Source organism: Schistocerca piceifrons, chromosome X (assembly GCF_021461385.2).
Source record: "Schistocerca piceifrons isolate TAMUIC-IGC-003096 chromosome X, iqSchPice1.1, whole genome shotgun sequence".
Taxonomy (NCBI): domain Eukaryota; kingdom Metazoa; phylum Arthropoda; class Insecta; order Orthoptera; family Acrididae; genus Schistocerca; species Schistocerca piceifrons.
The window spans coordinates 594,191,183-594,206,115 of record NC_060149.1 but is presented as its reverse complement, the minus strand read 5'-3'; the positions used below and the strand labels follow the sequence as shown (position 1 = coordinate 594,206,115).

The 14,933-nt window shown below is 39.2% G+C and overlaps 1 protein-coding gene across 1 annotated transcript in view; it reads left to right on the top strand.

The window, feature by feature from the left end:
- Positions 1–14,933, top strand: part of LOC124721843 (solute carrier family 41 member 2-like) — a 1,040,492-nt gene that overhangs the window by 501,475 nt on the left and 524,084 nt on the right. The window contains exon 2 of the mRNA XM_047246973.1: positions 10,357–10,391. The gene's annotated coding sequence lies outside the window, so the exon portion shown is untranslated. The remainder of the gene's footprint in view (positions 1–10,356; positions 10,392–14,933) is intronic.

Genomic DNA, 14,933 nt, shown 5'->3' with positions numbered 1-14,933 from the left:
TAGTACTTGATTGGGTGTTATCCTATTGGAGATGTCACACCCGTATCTTTCTGTGGTCTGAGGACTAGCTCTTCTAGTATTTAACAGGGCCTTTGCTTTTTTGACACACATTAATCGAGTCTTGTTACGCTTTGTCTAGCATAGTTTACTTGATACCACACGTCGTTAATTGAGACTTCGCTTTCCAACACGTCAACAGTTGCAACGCCTTTTCTGCGGAAGACATTGAGCGTTAATGTCTTGTCTAGTATATTGGTCAATGTTTTGCGATCACAGAACCCAAGAATCTGCTATTCATAAACTACTTCAGTTTCTCAAGCATTGTGTGATACTTCAATACACTTTAGAGGAACTTCGTGAAGGTACAGCCTTTAAATGAAAGGAAATTAGCCTTCAGAAAACATAATAATGGTGACCTCAAAAAAGTTACCTCAAAATAACGTACACGGCAATGATTGCTTCACTTACAATTATTAAGAACCAAGCACACCATTCTCAAAAATCTCGTCTTATAAGATTTCTGTGCTATATTTCCTAACTTACGAACAAACAAAAAGACCTCGATATAACTGTGCCTCCAACAACACAGCACAAGATAGAGCATACACGTCTTTAAAACAATCGGTTTACTTATGTACCAAGTACAGGTTCACACTATAGATTCAGTTCACCTGTCCCATCTCTCAGTTCGCTCACACAGGCAGAGATGTAACTGGCTCACAATTGCAGTTGGAAGAATAGTATAGCTTCTCCCATAGAGGCTCGCGGCATACTAGGCCATGACATTAGTAATTTTTCGTGCTTCTCCTATTGTTTCTTAATCTCAGAAGGTAATTTGATCGTTCGTCACATTTTTATGGATCTAATTCTTGAATAGGAGTCTGTGACAACACAGTACATATACACTCCTGGAAATTGAAATAAGAACACCGTGAATTCATTGTCCCAGGAAGGGGAAACTTTATTGACACATTCCTGGGGTCAGATACATCACATGATCACACTGACAGAACCACAGGCACATAGACACAGGCAACAGAGCATGCACAGTGTCGGCACTAGTACACTGTATATCCACCTTTCGCAGCAATGCAGGCTGCTATTCTCCCATGGAGACGATCGTAGAGATGCTGGATGTAGTCCTGTGGAACGGCTTGCCATGCCATTTCCACCTGGCGCCTCAGTTGGACCAGCGTTCGTGCTGGACGTGCAGACCGCGTGAGACGACGCTTCATCCAGTCCCAAACATGCTCAATGGGGGACAGATCCGGAGATCTTGCTGGCCAGGGTAGTTGACTTACACCTTCTAGAGCACGTTGGGTGGCACGGGATACATGCGGACGTGCATTGTCCTGTTGGAACAGCAAGTTCCCTTGCCGGTCTAGGAATGGTAGAACGATGGGTTCGATGACGGTTTGGATGTACCGTGCACTATTCAGTGTCCCCTCGACGATCACCAGTGGTGTACGGCCAGTGTAGGAGATCGCTCCCCACACCATGATGCCGGGTGTTGGCCCTGTGTGCCTCGGTCGTATGCAGTCCTGATTGTGGCGCTCACCTGCACGGCGCCAAACACGCATACGACCATCATTGGCACCAAGGCAGAAGCGACTCTCATCGCTGAAGACGACACGTCTCCATTCGTCCCTCCATTCACGCCTGTCGCGACACCACTGGAGGCGGGCTGCACGATGTTGGGGCGTGAGCGGAAGACGGCCTAACGGTGTGCGGGACCGTAGCCCAGCTTCATGGAGACGGTTGCGAATGGTCCTCGCCGATACCCCAGGAGCAACAGTGTCCCTAATTTGCTGGGAAGTGGCGGTGCGGTCCCCTACGGCACTGCGTAGGATCCTACGGTCTTGGCGTGCATCCGTGCGTCGCTGCGGTCCGGTCCCAGGTCGACGGGCACGTGCACCTTCTGCCGACCACTGGCGACAACATCGATGTACTGTGGAGACCTCACGCCCCACGTGTTGAGCAATTCGGCGGCACGTCCACCCGGCCTCCCGCATGCCCACTATACGCCCTCGCTCAAAGTCCGTCAACTGCACATACGGTTCACGTCCACGCTGTCGCGGCATGCTACCAGTGTTAAAGACTGCGATGGAGCTCCGTATGCCACGGCAAACTGGCTGACACTGACGACGGCGGTGCACAAATGCTGCGCAGCTAGCGCCATTCGACGGCCAACACCGCGGTTCCTGGTGTGTCCGCTGTGCCGTGCGTGTGATCATTGCTTGTACAGCCCTCTCGCAGTGTCCGGAGCAAGTATGGTGGGTCTGACACACCGGTGTCAATGTGTTCTTTTTTCCATTTCCAGGAGTGTATTTACTGGTGTTGGAATAATATTCGTTCACCGGTATTGTATATTATCTTTAAAATAAGTATAAACACAAATTTTCGTTTAAATTAATAATAATAATATTAATAATTGAACCCGTGGAGGCCCGGGAAATGAATAGGCCTCCGGTATGTTTTGCCAGTCGTAAAAGGCGACGAAAAGAACAAACCACTAATAGGGCTAACCCCCCTTTTAGTGTGATTACTTGGTTCAGGACAGAACTAAAGAAGTCTCGGACAAGCGCCGTCATGGTCGGGGACGACGCTTGAACCCTATGCCCGCCCACAATGGTAACGACACTGCTAGCCAACTGGAAAATGATTTAAATCCAAATAGAGGTGTTTTGCAGGATATGTTTCCTACAACCACCCTAGAAGGAAAACAAAGACAGAGGATGAGATGGTCAGATGAAGTTAATCGACACCTCATGTTCTGTTATTACCAAGCAACAAACCTAGGAACCAACACAACTGGATACAGATCACAAGTATACACAACATTTATTACCAGATACCCAGAGTTAAAATTTTTAACAGAACAACGACTAGCTGATCAGATCCGTGTAATAATCAAAAATAACAGGATACCCCAGTCAGAATTAGAAAACATTAAACAACAAGTACAACAAATACTGGAACAAAATAATGTACAATCAGAAGAAGAAGAAAATACAGTAATGGACTCAAACATCCCAGAGAAAACAAACAAAGAACAAAACGCGTCAATTACCCAATCAGAGGAAAACGAAATCTTAAGACAGCCACCAGAACAAGCACAAATAGAACTCGAAGTAACACACATGTTAGATATAGAAGAAAAATTTGAGCTGACATATATAGAATACAAAGACACAAATACAGACATTAGACCATTCTTACATAGACCGCCAAATAACCCACAAGTCGAAACAACAATAAAAACTATCAACACAATCATACACAACAAAATAAATGAAAACACAACTATGGAACAGTTACAACTACTTGTTTATATAGGAGCACTCACTACACTACATATACACACTAGGCAGAGATCAGAACCAACCAACACACAGAAGAAACGCACAAAACCAGCGTGGCAACACAGTCTACAGATCAGAATAGAAAAACTGAGAAACGACATCGGACAGCTAACACAATTTATAAGAAATGAAATGTCAGAAAAAAAAGAAAAAGGTTAGGTAAAATCTCACAACAAGAAGCGATAGAGCTATTAGATGAAAAGAAGCAGAAATTACAAGCATTGGCCAAACGATTTAGAAGATACAAAAAAGTGAATAATAACATTCAACACAAACCAAAAGAAATTTTATCAGACAATAGATAACACACACATTAAAATAGACAATCCATCAAACATAACAGACATGGAACACTTCTGGAGCAACATATGGTCAAACCTGGTACAACATAACAGGCATGCACGGTCGATACAAGCAGAAACAGACGCATACAAGATGATACCACAAATTCCTGAAGTGATAATTTTGCAACATGAAGTCACCCAAGCAATTAATTCTACTCACAATTGGAAAGCCCCTGGAAAAGATAAAATAGCAAATTTCTGGCTAAAGAAGTTCACCTCAACACATTCACATCTAACTAAATTATTTAACAGTCACATTGCAGACCCATACACATTCCCTGATACACTTACACATGGAATAACTTATCTGAAACCTAAAGATCGAGCAGACACAGCAAACCCAGCTAAATATTGCCCCATAACATGCCTACCAAAAATATACAAAATATTAACTTCAGTCATTACACAGAACAAAATTATAAATGAAGAACAAAAAGGATGTTGCAAAGGAGCACGAGGGTGTAAAGAGCAACTGATAATAGATGCAGAGGTGACATATCAAGCTAAAACCAAACAAAGGTCGCTACACTACTTGATTACCAAAAAGCTTTTGATAGTGTACCCCACTCATGGTTACTACAAATATTGGAAATATACAAAGTAGATCCTAAATTGATACAGCTCGTAAACATAGTAATGAAAAATTGGAAAAACACACTTAATATCCAAACAAATTCAAATAATATCACATCACAGCCAATACAGATTAAGCGTGGAATATACCAAGGAGACTCATTAAGTCCTTTCTGGTTCTGCCTTGCTCTGAACCCACTATCCAACATGCTAAATAATACAAATTACGGATACAATATTACTGGAACATACCCACACAAAATCACACATTTGCTATACATGGATGATCTAAAACTACTGGCATCAACAAATCAACAACTCAACCAATTACTAAAGATAACAGAAGCATTCAGCAATGATATAAATATGGCTTTTGGAACAGACAAATGTAAGAAAAATAGCATAGTCAAGGGAAAACACACTAAACAGGAAGATTAGATATTGGATAACCACAGCGACTGCATAGAAGCGATGGAAAAAACAGATACCTATAAATATCTAGGATACAGACAAAAAATAAGAATAGATAATACAAATATTAAAGAAGAACTAAAAGGAAAATATAGACAAAGACTAACAAAAATACTGGAAAGAGAATTGACAGCAAGAAACAAGACAAAAGCTATAAATACTTATGCTATACCAATATTGACCTACTCATTTGGAGTAGTGAAATGGAGTAACACAGACCTAGAAGCACTCAATACACTTACTCGATCACAATGCCACAAATATAGAAAACATCACATACATTCAGCAACTGAAAGATTCACATTAAGGAGGAAGGGGATTTATCGACATAAAAAACCTACATTATGGACAGGTAGACAATTTAAGAAAATTCTTTATAGAACGAGCAGAAACTAGCAAAATACACAAAGCAATGACTCATATAAATACATTGGATACACCACTGCAACTTCATAACCACTTCTACAACCCTTTAGATCACATAACATCAACAGATACGAAGAAAGTAAATTGGAAAGAGAAAACACTACATGGCAAGCACCCGTATCATCTAACACAGCCACACATCGATCAAGACGCATCTAACACATGGCTAAGAAAAGGCAATATATACAGTGAGACGGAAGGACTCATGATTGCAATACAGGGTCAAACAATAAACACCAGGTATTACAGCAAACATATTATTAAAGATCCCAATACCACAACAGATAAATGCAGATTTTGCAAACAACAAATAGAAACAGTAGATCACATCACAAGCGGATGTACAATACTAGCAAATACAGAGTACCCCAGAAGACATGACAATGTAGCAAAAATAATACATCAACGTCTTGCCTTACAACATAAACTTATAAAACAACATGATGTTCCCACATACAAGTATGCACCACAAAATGTACTGGAGAATGATGAATACAAATTATACTGGAACAGAACCATTATAACAGATAAAACAACACCACATAACAAACCTGACATCATACTCACCAATAAAAAGAAGAAATTAACACAACTAATTGAAATATCCATACCCAATACAGTAAATATACAAAAGAAAACAGGAGAAAAAATTGAAAAATACATCCAACTGGCTGAGGAAGTCAAGGACACGTGGCATCAGGATAAAGTTGACATCATACCAATTATACTATCAACTACAGGTGTCATACCACACAATATCCACCAGTACATCAATGCAATTCAGCTACAGCCAAACTTATATATACAACTACAGAAATCTGTAATTATTGACACTTGTTCAATTACCCGAAAATTCCTAAATGCAATGTAACATATACCATACAGTTAAAAGGAAGTCACGCTTGATCAAGGTCCGCGTCACCTTCCATTTTTAACCAGACATAACGTCTGAGACAAGAAGGAAATAATAATAATAGTAGTAGTAGTAGTAGTAGTAGTAAATAATGATAATTTTCCAGATAAAAATACAAAAATGTTCACTCCTACCGTGAGCGTTGAATATTTCATTATGCGCTTCAACCTGTAGTTTAAAGTAGAACCACGTTGTAGGTAGATATTTTTTTCATATACACAAGAGATAATGACAAATGTGAACGTCTCTTTACACGGAAAAGAGCTTAGGACAAGTCAAGGATCGAACAACGGACCTTTAGATATGAAATTTAATCTTAAAGCTATCAGTCCATACTAGCAGCTGATTGTAGCCTTGTATTGTGTTGCATCGTGAAGAACATCATAAGCGTTTACGTCGCTGGTATTTCAGCACCTTTCCCCACGGGTAAACTACATCAGACGCCGTTCCACAGACCACAATTACGCGTACTGTAGATTAACTGGTAGACAGAAGACTATCTCCAACATGTAACGGCACGTTACCCACTGAAGTGGCCTTGGTCGCCAGCTCTGCTGGTGTGACGCAACTCTGCAGACAGCAGTCGGTTCTATTCCTAAATGTTGAAGACGTTCCCATCATCAGCATTTGATCGGGTAATAAGCCCAGGTGGCAGCGTATAATCCATTGTTAGCGGACTGCGCGCCAGTGTCTCAGTTAAAATCCAAAAATCTTTGCAGTATATAGTGGCAGGTGAGCATGTGACATTTTTGCGATGAATCGTCCGTCGGATGGAGAGCAGAAGTGTCTGCTGTCCAATTGCTACTACGCCAAAGTAGTTCCTAAGTGTTACATTTAACTTTCTCTATCACATGTTGCTGTGTAGATAAGAGAAGAACCCTAGTTCGGTATTTTTGTTTACCGCCAGGTAGCTCGCATTGCGGCACCAGGACCCTCACAATAGTAGTTCATCAAATACTAGATGATGACGAGCACTTTTGGGAAGTTCCCTAAGTCACTAAAGTCTGCAAAACATAACTACAATTTAATACTAGAGTGCAGCTTATATAATTACCTTTTTACACTTGAGACTCAAAATACTTAAAAAATCTGGCATATTCTGTAACCATCTTCGGTATAATTGTTTTAATAAATACCTCTACCGTTTTTCGTCTTTTATAACTGTAATTTAAATTCATAAAATTTAAGTCCCCAATAAAACGTTAGTCAATATCTGAAAACCCACTGAAATGTTTTGCTATCAAAAGTCTTTTCCCATAACTAAATGCCTAAGAGACTGCATAACTTTTAAAAGGACCAAGTATAATGCGTATCTTTTTAATAAAACTTTTAAAATGTCTTTCATACCTTTTTTAGGAGTAACGCCCACTTTTATCAACATTTTAATAATTTTTCCGTGATAATTGTTTTCTAAGCGTTCTTTATATTTAAATAATTTAGTTGACTATTTATTATTCTTGCTATAGTAAAACTTCGAATTAACTCATAAAAACTTGCGGTGGTCAATATAAAGAAGATAGTTTGTATATTGCAAAAATACTACTTAATACAAAAGAATGAAAGTAGGGAGACTCTAATAGTCGGTTATAGATGACTAAATGAAACTCACTAAGCTTGTGCATTGGGCACGTATAACCGCTTATTGATAAATATATACAAACCAGTTTAAAATTGGGATCATAATAATAATGCAATGAATCCGTTCGTAGTACAAAAGTGTACGCCTTCATAAAACCTTAGCAATACCTGTGTTGAGCTGGTAGCGAAGACTGGACAACGAAGGCAAAATATTCGAAAAGGTAACAGCCTGTGAAATGAAACTCTTGAGATGAACAGCTGGTTACATCAAATGAGATCACAGAAGTAATGAAGATGTATGGAGAAACTTAGAATTGAACCCATCGCACACTATATACCTCCAGAATAACTAAAACAGCTGGAGAAAACATCTACAACGAATGAGTTCAAAGAAGGCTCCAAAATCCATGCCGCACTACCACCTCAGCGGCGTAAGGTTGTTAGGTCTATCAATTTAAGCTAGAGAGCTTCTCGATGAGACCGTCAACATACTAAGACGCCCAACACTTGCGAGAACGAAGAAAATTCTCATTTAAAAATATTTTGGAGAAGCGTCGAATTAATAATTCGAAAGTCGATCGAACTGCGAATTTTTTTTCCCACTTACAACTTATATCTCCCCTGGCAATGATTTTCACTCCGAGGGGCTAACTTACTTCGCGATGGGAAGTCCACCTTAAACTGTTGGTCCCTGTATAAATGTTTGGGTTAAGCCAAGTCGAGGAAGGTGACAGAATGCCTCCTCAAAAAGTAATGTACACCTATCTACCAAAGCACTGCGATTTGAAACTAACCTACCGGTCGCAGACAGCTTTACTTAAGCGTGAAATGCATTTTAAGCTACAGTACTACGTAAGAACCCTGCTATGACCAGTCCTCCTCATACCTAGGTTTAAGGATATATTACATGAAATTAAGAAGAGAAAATTCTGAATAAGGTTAACAAAACACTGTTGATCAAACGCAAGCGACGTATTACATGAACTAACGGAGTATATGCTATAGCGACGAAGTTGCTGAAGGAAAATTGGATCAGTATGCTTCACTTTCTAACTAGCATACGTATTTCCTAAAGTTTACGATGTTCTGCCGAGGATGGATGTTGGGTGTGAAGAATATGAATTGCACTGGATTCATAAAGCGAACATTTACGTCAACGAATAAGTATTTTATAAGTTCCCGGGTTCGATTCCCGGCGGGGTCAGGGATTTTCTCTGCCTCGTGATGGCTGGGTGTTGTGTGATGTACTTAGGTTAGGTAGGTTTAAGTAGTTCTAAGTTCTAGGGGACTGATGACCATAGATGTTAAGTCCCGTAGTGCTCAGAGCCAAGTATTTTATTTTGAGCTGAATTGTGTATGTTGAAGGCAACGTTGAATGTCATACACAGCATTTGTTCATGAGGTACGTGTAAAACGAAGGAAGATTACAATTTAACGCCCCGGCGACAAAGTCATTAGAGTCGGATGAAGCATGTGTAAGGATGCACACAAGCACAGAGAAGTACCAGCAAGGAATGAGGTCATTCGTACTTTGTATTATATTTCCGTTTGATTTAGCCGCAGCAACGACAACTAATGATTCGCCTAGCGGTAGAATAAATAACACTGTGGTAAAAACTGTAAACAACAAAGTATCAGATAACACTGCAAACAAAGTAATAAACATCCTCAGACATGGAGGAGCGCCATTTACAATTACCATAAAAGTTGTTAACTAACCCAAAGTGCGTCAGGTTCTGTGAATGTTAATAAACATCAGTTACTTGTATTTTCAAGTAAACTCTGAATGCCCGCTACCGTGGTGGACGTTCTCCTTACAAGAAGTTAAATATTTTTTGGCTACGAATTATTTCGCGGAGGGGCCTTCGGCTAAAACTTCTTTGTGCCATATTTGAACAAAATTCCAAGCTTTCGATATCTTACGGCACTATTGTTAAAATACTCACGTCATCAAAAGTTTTCCCTACCCATTCTTTTTACATGATTACCTTCTGAATTCCTAAGGATCCCACAACTGCTTTAATTACATTTACTTAATATTCGCAAGAATAGATAGCCTATCCTTCACATGTATAAACGTAAAGAGGAGACATTGGTTCCGTAAATTTTGAACTACCGACTCAGTACAGTAAATCTTTTCTCTGGTCTTTAATGAAATATTCACACACGTAGTATTTCTTCAAATAAAAGTTATCTTGTGAAAACATATCAGTTTCGAGATAGAGCTTTTTATCAATAATTTTTGCACAATTTAAATATTTTTCCAAGCAACTGACTTTAAGTAAAATTTTATGATGGAACCATAGTCTGGAGTGGGGGTTTTAGATTCGCTAAATTACCAACATTGGAAGTTTTGCTCCCGTTCTAGTCGGTGGCGTCCGTCAAGAAATCGGTCTCACAATGAGATGCTAGCACTGCCACTCCACTAAAACCGAAAGAAGGGATGTCACCTCTCAACAGCGTGTAAGTAGATTTCATACCTGAAATTTCAGCCAGCAAGAATAGACAGTTTTTATAATAGCAGTAAACATGGTTGTATGTACCACTAATTATTTCGTTAGAAATGAGTTGAAAAATGTGTATCATAACGTACTTTACATTTAAATCTAATGTGGGTAATTTTCATGAGGAGAAAGCAACACGTTTATAACATAATTTCATCTATCAAAATTGTTCGTATTTGTTTCAGCACGAAAACATTGGCGGTGCTGACGCGGAGAAAAGGTAATTGATAAATTGATTTTTTGAGAAATTTCTATCCTTTAAAATCACCTCTTCTGGGGATATAAGGTTTCGACATCTACATTGAATTTCAGCTTTACCGTGTCTGAAGTCTACATTAACATCTATCATCGTGAAGAATACGTTGATTATCTCGTGGAAAGCGGTGGCTAATTGTGCTGAGGAGGGGCCGCAACCTTTTGCTACCCCCGAGCCGCACTGTCAAGAACTGAATTTCTTGTGGGCCACACAGATCTCCTACTTGATATTTTAAAGGCGTTTAATAAAGAATGAAACCGAACTACTTTTTGTTTTGCTTGTACCATCGCTAGAACTTAGCTTATGATGAAACACGTATGGTAATTTGGACAAGGAAACATACTGAATGTTGTTTTTAAACGCAGTTTTGTATAAGAAGAAAAACGGAAACAATATAAACAATATATGTAAGCTAGCTGATTCTTGCAAAGACGAAAAGAGCAAACAGAGACTGTTAACAATGTTATTTATTTACACAAATAGCGCAGTTACCAGTTTCGAACCAATAGGTTTATCTTCAGGCGGCCGTTCACGTTTAGATTACATTTGTTGTTCTTTACACCAGTTATCACCTGTTTTTCCCCTTGTGGCGAAATTTCTTGGGTTGGTGGTGCCTTCCATCAAAAAACCGTGTGAGAAACGGTGCATTTAAGGTTAACTATGCCTAATAACGAATGAAAACAATGTAAACAAATTTTTAAAGTAAAACTGTTTACTTTTAGGTTACTTATGTCGAAATTCCCGCGCAATTATGTTGCGCTATAGACTGGTCGTGTTCACTAAATAGTAAAAAAATATACAGAAAGCAGTTTCATATTCATAAGCATTCGTTATTAGGTACAGTTAAATAGACACTTTCTCACTTTTCTTCTGTAGGGTACCACCACCCGACGGAACATTCACACTAGGGGAACAAAACTGTCGCAGGCCGGGGTGGCCGAGCGGTTCTTGGCGCTACAGTCTGGAAACGCGCGACCGCTACGGTCGCAGGTTCGAATCCTGCCTCGTGCATGGATGTGTGTGATGTCCTTAGGTTAGTTAGATTTAAGTAGTTCTAAGTTCTAGGGAACTGATGACCTCAGAAGTTGAGTCCCATAGTGCTCAGAGCCATTTGAACCATTTGAACAAAACTGTCGGCATCTAATGTAAATAACAACAAATGTAATCTAAAGTTGAGCAATCGTCTGAAGGTAATCAGTCATCTCGAAATTGGTAACGGCTCAGTTTTTGTGAATAAATAACATTATTAACAGTGGTTGGTTGCTGGTTCTTCTTTGACAGAATCAATTTGTAGTTGGTACACAGCCCTGGCTCAAAATGTCAGTTTTCGACCAAATAGTAATAAACCAATATTTTGGCTTTTATAGCTAAACAGAAAGTATAATTTAAATACAGAAAAAATTATTAATGCAGGTTAAGAAGAAAAGGGAATGCAACATAAAGAATTGGAGAAATAGTTTATCCATATCAGGCTGTAGACGTCTTTGTGACCCCATAATTCACGAAACAGTACTCCGATCTGGGATTACCTAAGCACGCTGTAGTCAAGAAAGGATTATGTATCCTGAATACGAGCGAAACATGCAAGAAATTTAAATGTCAAAGCACCTTAATCTTCTCAACAAATCATTGGAAAAGTCTGTGTAATTACGAGACTGGTAGATCAAAACTGGAAAACTAGCAGCTATGTTATCTAGAAGGAACTAAGTGTCGACCATGAAACAGTTCACAATTTAGATTAGGCTGGATAGTAATAGCTCAGTTTCATAAGAGCTAATGGTAGATCAAAATTCCGTCTGAAAAATAACTGAAGCAGGACACATTTTCAGAATTTTTGAAATTATATATTACGGGTGACAAAATTTAGTCACGTACGATAATGACAGATGATTGTGGTCGTCGGAGGATGATGATGTACCTTGAACGGAGGTAAAGAGAAGATTAATAGTAGAACAGTGCTACTATTGCGTATGGAGGGATGCTTTGAAGTGTACTTTCTTGTACGAAAAACACAAAAAATGACTGTATAGCGTGATCAGAACAATGACCGTTGTGCGGGCCGCAGGAAATGGTTTCTTGGGCTGTAGTGTGCCGACTGCGGACCACTGGTCTATACGATAGGCAATGCGCGCAAATACTTCTACAAGATGACACAAGTCCGTGCCCGCTCGTCATCACCGATTTCGTCCATACCTATGATACATGCAGGGCTTGGCCAGAAATGGAAGTGACAGAAGTGGGAAATTTAAATGGCCAAGCTTTTGGAAACGATAGGCTTGCGTAGTTTCCAGGCAGAGGCTGAAGCGGCGGAGAGCGGTAATCCCAGTATTGTGTGGAAACATTTTTATATTTTTATTCTTAATTTTTTACATTACTTACATGGCAAATAAGCTGAAAGTGATCAAAGTACTCCACTCGTATACAGCGCAATATACTACAACCCTTTTGGAAAATTATTGCCAACAGTCTAAGTACGCCTACAGAACAGCATTGGCTCTTTTGTACCGAGGATTCAAAAACGGGAGAATGAGTGCACAGTAAAAAACAGAAATGTCAAAACTTCGTCAAAATCTAGGAAACTTCAAACAGCGTTACAGAAACTTCTTTTAACTGGTGTGAAGAAGCCCTACGTGGAGGAGAACAAATTTCTTCTGTTAATTGACTCGTGCGAAAGACAGACAAATTACAATTATACGGCTAGTTTTTTCAAGATGTAGAAGGACTGCCGTCGTGCAGTATTAAAATGATTATCGTTTCTGCAAATACACTCCGCTAGTACAACCATGGGATGCCTATTGTTATCGTTAGGTAAAGAATATGATCAAAAAGCTTCAAAACTGCTCTTATCTCGTAGAAGAAAAGAAATCATATCCCGGAAGACTGCATTAAAATAACAGCAAACTTTATAATATTGGCATCCGCAGCTAGAGACACGTATCCTTAAAAAATAAAAAGCAAAAAGCTGTCATATAAGCCTTTAATAGTGCTGACGATTGCACAACGTTAGAATTGCATCTTCAGAAACATCTAAATAAAGAACAATAGAACATGTGGACTTTAAAAATTACAAAAAAATGGAATATGTAACCTGACTGCGAATGATGGGACGTCCAATGCGCTTAAGTTTTTCATGTAAATGGTCTGAAAATAAGTAAGTTGACTATTATATTTAGATTTGCTTTTGTAGGTTATGCATCGTATATGACATATTTTCTTCTCCCTAGAGTCTTGCCATTTCCAGTTTGTTTTACAATTTCTAAATCTCTCGTGTGCTTTTCTTTATGTAGATGTACCTGAAGATGCAACTCTAGCATTGTAAAACCGGTAGTACTATTAACGGATCATACAACAGCTGTTCGCGGTTCGTTTCTCAAGAATGCATCAAAATACATTCCATTGTACATTACCAGCTATCCTCGCCAATAGTTGGCGAAATAATACGTCACGCGTGGATAACTGCAGATTGCGCAATGAGAGCGAACCTTTTATGAATATAAACCAAGTTTGTTTTTTCTATAGAAACTTTAAAACGAAAATGTAATTGTAAAAATGCGACCTTTATAGCTTGTGCAATATCGAGAAAATTACTGCTTCCCTTTTTTCTACGATGAATATCACTACAGCACGCGTAAATCATCAACTGCAAAATAATAAAAGTGTATAATTTCGTATACGAAGTTCCCGTGTACGCCCTGTAATCAGTTTCTGGAAATTTATTTCCTATCGCATTTTCCTCTGTCATTTATTTTCTTCTCTTTTATGAGAATTTTAATAAATATAGTATACCGAAAATTATTTTGGTTCATTTTCAGTGTAAGTAACGTAAAAATTAAAAAAAAAAGACTTTTCAACATAGACTGGACCCTACGACCCTTGGATTACCGCTCTGTACTCCCTCCACTGCGCCAGCCTCTGCTTGGAATCTGCGCTAACACAAATGCCCGATATGTCCCTTGACCTACGCCATAAACGCTATTTTCTCTAAACGCTTAGCCATCTAAAGATCTCACTTCTGTCACTTTCTTTTCTGCCCAAGCCATGCATATGCCATAAGTTTGGGCGAAATTGGTGATAAGTAGACACGATCCCCTTGCCAGCAAGAACAATGCAGGTTGCCAAAGGGATACGAATAAACCGTCGTCTTCTAAGTAACCGTAAATTAACGGAAAGGGGGATCACAGGTTGCGTGACGTATAGCAGGTGTCGTATTCAAGTTGGATTTCCCACTTGACATAGTCTGAGTCCAGGTTCTGCAATACTCCATCCTGTTTCCTCCTTCCACCAGACTGAATACATAGATGTCTTGCAGGAAACGCGAAAAATCCTGGCTGATCAAATTTTTTCAAAGGGTGAAGTGAATATAGAGAAGAAAGTTATATATTTGATTAGAGATGTTGCAAAGTATTCTGATTACTGGCCGAAAGTTGAGACAACTAGACTCTCCAGGAAAAGATGAGACAGTTTTCAAATATTCCGCTTAAATTGCTGTACACTGTCACATATAAG